Source organism: Myotis davidii, unplaced genomic scaffold (genome assembly GCF_000327345.1).
Source record: "Myotis davidii unplaced genomic scaffold, ASM32734v1 scaffold395, whole genome shotgun sequence".
NCBI classification, from domain to species: Eukaryota; Metazoa; Chordata; class Mammalia; order Chiroptera; family Vespertilionidae; genus Myotis; species Myotis davidii.
In genome coordinates this window covers 3,752,576-3,757,415 of record NW_006287904.1, presented here as the reverse complement: position 1 = coordinate 3,757,415, position 4,840 = coordinate 3,752,576, and positions in this window count along the sequence as shown.

The window sequence follows — 4,840 nt, the reverse complement described above, 5'->3', positions numbered from 1 at the left end:
GAGAAACACAGACTTTGACTGCTGTCAAATTTGCATAATTTGTATTTAAAAGTCAGAGGAATGCTATCTACATATCATTCTTTTAAAATATTTGTATCAAGAGTGTCCTAAATTCAAGAAAGATATTATTTGAAAATATATCTCTTATTTTACCTATCTATTTTTTGAGAAATTTCAAGAATTCGTAGAATAATCCACATATCCCATTCTCTCCTAAGAAAAGTATTTGAAACATGCTTCTAACAAATTGAACAGAGACCTCATGAAGAAAAGAAATAGCAAGTATGAGATGCATACTGTTATAGACATAGACTGGGCTGATAGCTTATTTGTACTAGCACAACTGTAGTGGTTGTTAAAATACTGAAACACTTCTGACCTGATTCTTGAACTTTCCCCCATATCCCTGACCCTTGCTGCCCGGGCTCTTCCCCATAGGTTCCCTGGACTGGGACCATCTCACAGTCCAGCAACTAAAGACAATGTCTAAACCATTAGCAGGCCTCTGGCTATGTTCATCATATAATTCTCCTAATCTTTTGTGCTTCTTTAAATATGTTTTTTTTCTATTCTCTCTCTCTCTCTCTCTCTCTCTCTCTCTCTCTCTCTCTCTCTTCCCCCCCCCCTTCTTCTCCACCTTTCCCCCATTCAGTTCCATTCAATATGAGTTAATCTGTTTTTGCAGTCTTCTTAAATAAACAGTGCTTGCATACTATAATTGGAATTGGTTTGTGTGCTTGCCAACAGAGATTTCTAATTGATATGCCCATAATTTCATCACCAATAAATGAGCCCTGCTGCTCTGCTGATTTATTTGATTCTAGATTTAGAGGCAGATAAACATAGACGCAGAGATATCACAAATAAAATCAGATTTTCTAATGTGAAAACTACATTTGCATTTACTAACAAACAATAAACATATTTAATTTCAATAAATGTTAAAATACTCTATAATTCTACTCATACAGTGATGTAGTTTATTTTACTTGTCTTCTATTTTTCTGTATTTCATTTTCTACTAGTGTTTTTGTCATTGTAAACACAGTAGTGAGCATACTTAAATTATTTTCTTAGGGCCATTTCCTACAAGTGGAATTTCTGAGTCAACTACAAGTATAATTTGAAGTTATTTGATATGCACAGCCACTTCCCCCAATAAACTAGATCCCTTGATTATTCAATTAAGAATGTATTAAAAATTAAGTGCACAAGTTCCTTCATTTATTAGCAAATGATCTGTTTAATAATGGGTAATATTTTTCTTTTGCCTATTAAGTGAGTAAAAATAGTATCACATTACCTTAATTTGAATTTCTTGAGTTGCAAGCCTTAAAAAGGCAGATAGAAATAATTACCTATATTATTTTCCCTTTGTTTTAAAATGATCATTTTCTCTAAACTAAATTATGTGCAGAGTAGGGCCAAAGTAGGTTTACAATTGTGAGTACCGGAAACACAGCTTATTCTTATAACATTATTTATTAGTTATTATATATTATTTTCCATAAGAAAATATGGGCTTTTTCTAGACTTGTGCTATCCCATAAGGTAGCCAGTAGTGAAAAATGCTTATTTAAACTTAAATTAATTACAATAAAATAGAATGAAAGGTTTAGTTTCTCAATCACATTAGCCACATTTCAAGTACTCAAAAGCCAACATATTCTAAATAGGAACCAACATATTGGACATCTATGTATTTCCATCATTAAGAAAGTTACGTTGGGAAAAGCTGTCCTTGAATTTCTAGTATATAATAATATTAAAGGTTAATACTTTATGATACTTTAAAAATTAATACATTAATTTAAAATCTTTTAAATAGGGCCTATCTTATTCATATATTTTCTTCAGAGTCATTTGATATCCAGATATCTAGATTGGGATCTTGCTTTTGAATTGTTATATGTTTTTATGAGCTATGTAAATTCTTTACAGCTTTATATAGGTTAAATTATTTACCATACAAATTACCCACTGTAAATGTTCAATTCAATTAGTTTCAGCAAATTTATAGAGTGAATTTATAATTTAATTTATAGAGTTAGTTTCAGTAAATTTCTAGAGTCAAGACCTCAGCCAGTCTTAGAATATTTCCTTCACCTCAGAGAACCTCCTGGATCCTGTTTGCAAGTGACCCCTTTGTGTGTGCAGGTTTCTCTCCTGCAGGTGCACAGCCTCCGGTTAACCTGATGAAGGAACAGCCTTTAAGCCTCAATGGCTGTTTGACCTCCCAGAACTTTCTGTAAGTGGCTAGGTCACTAATTCATTCCCTGTCCCAAACAGGACTATAGGTTCATGGAGCTGCTGGTTTTGTTTCCTTGATACTGAGGTCACTATTTAACTTAAGGGAACCCCTGTCTGCAGTCAGCAGTGGAAGGAAAGCTGCTGGTGGTCACCACGTGCCCTGTCCTGGCTGAAAGACCACAGGAAGTGGGGAGTGGGGAGTGCAGGACAAGGATGCTCTGTTTTGATCATAAATCCAAAAGTTTCATGAATGACTGCGCCTCTGTTGGTTTTGTGTCATTGGCCAGTTTCCTGAGCCCTGAACTGGTTGTTTGGACAGTTTTGCCCTGCTCTATTGCTGCTTTTGAGGGAGAGAATGTATTGTCCTCTTCAGTTCATTATGGTGGAATTTGTGATTTTTGTCACCTTGTTTACCAGTCCTGCGAGAGAAAGGTCTTGCCCAGCTGGTCTGTGTGGATCCCTCTGAATATTACCAATCAGATAAGTTGAGAAGGGAAATGTTGAGTTTCCCAGAGTTTTACTTTGAAATTTCAGAGTTTATTTTTGGCAGTCATGGTGGCAGCCAAACCTCACTTAGTTTCCTTGAGTAAGGTGCCTCCTCACAGTTTGTTTTTCTCATCATGAGAGTTAGAGAAAAGCTGAGTGATGTGGACTTTACCCCAAATAGATTTGCAAAATAAAGGTCACCTGTTCCTTTGCTGATCGTTTCTTTACATTATCGTGTTTGGACATTGATATTGTAATGACCTATATAATATATTAATGGAAAACTGGGTGGCAAATTGGAAATTTAAGAAGGTTATGTTGCCCGAGAAACTGAAAGGAATTTCTAATGAAGGATTTCTTCATTTATTATGAAGAAAAGATGGATTATCTAAGACTCACTCCATTGGGAAGTAAGTGAAAAGAGTCCAAGACTGAACATGATAATACCCCTGACTTGAACCAGCAATTGTGAGAGATGAGGACAGACTATAGCAAACACTGTGGATTTGGGAAAATTATCCTATGATTACCTCTGAGAATCCTATGATCACCATAGGCTAAAGGCTGAAGATGTTAGGAAATTCTGTGCTAATATTAATTTCTTGCTTACAATAGTGTGGATTAATTTCTTCATAGAAAGTAGAGGAATTCTCCCCAAATACAGCCACCTAATTCTGAACTTTTCCATTGCTCACTCCAGAATTTTTATACCCAGCCATTCATATTGTTTAAGTATAAATACACATATGGGTTCATGACTATGATGTTACATTTCTGCCTCATGTGTATGCACTGTCTCCAACAAGAGAATTGCTAGGGATCCTGGTTATATTTGATTCTTAGATAAACAAGAAATGCTTTGTTATTATGAGTAGACCCCAAATATTGCACAGCACATACTTATGCTGAAATATGATTTGTTTTTTACATCTAAGATTCCGATTTTACTGGGATTCTTAAATTTTTACTTGCTAAATCTATCAACCTTACTTGTAGTAGTTGTTCACCCATTCACATGGCTTCCAGACTTTTCCTAACCTTGTCGTCTTCCTCTACAGCCGTGGGCAAACTATGGCCCACGGGCCGGATCCGGCCTGTTTGAAAAGAAAAAAAAAAAAAAAGACCGTCCCCTTTTATGTAATGATGTTTACTTTGAATTTATATTAGTTCACACAAACACTCCATCCATGCTTTTGTTCCGGCCCTCCGGTCCAGTTTAAGAACCCATTGTGGCCCTCGAGTCAAAAAGTTTGCCCATCCCTCCTCTAGAAATTCCCTCATCTGTCAGTAATCTTCTTAAAATAGGCTTACCAGTGAACACAGGTGTCCTGGTGTCTGGATGCCTTGACATCCTGGTGGCATCTTCTGGGCCTGGGGCCCTTTATAAAATGTGAAGGACCAAGAGCTGAACCAACAGTGCAGAGGTGAGTCTTTCCGCCTCATCTGGAGACTGTACGCATGCACCCTGAGGCATTATTGGTTGTATTTACCCCTTTATTTAAGTACTACCCCAGAAAGAAATAGCTATATATTTCCTTGAGGGAACAAAATATTTTCCCAGCTCTTGCTGTGTATGAGGCACCATTCTAAACACTATTTCTGCAGTATCTCGTTTAAGCATCATAGCAGTCCTTTAAGATGACTCTTTGAGGGAGATATTATTAATCCTCTTTTTATAGTCTCAGCATTATTATGTAGCTTGTACAAGGTTTCAGAATATTATAGACTGAATGTATTGCCCCAAATTCTTGTTGAGGCCTCAAACCCTCCAGTGTGAGCGTATTGTGAGCTCATGAGACTGTAGTCCTTTTGATGGGATTAGTGCTATCTAGGGAGAAACACTAGAAAAAATAAAGATAAATAAAATTTTAAAAAGGAGCAGAGATTCTACATTGGATCCCAGGTTTCCTTCCTCATTCCTTATTCCCAGAATGCCCTTGTTCGGCTTAGCGTCCACCTTAGAATTTATGACTCAGGTGGACTGTCTGCCTAGATATGGTTTCCTCTCTCTTGCATTAATGCTTCTGACACAACTTCAAGAACTCCGGACCAGTTCCAACCGTCTGTAAACAGTCTGAAACCTCAAGGCATCCATGGCATTCCT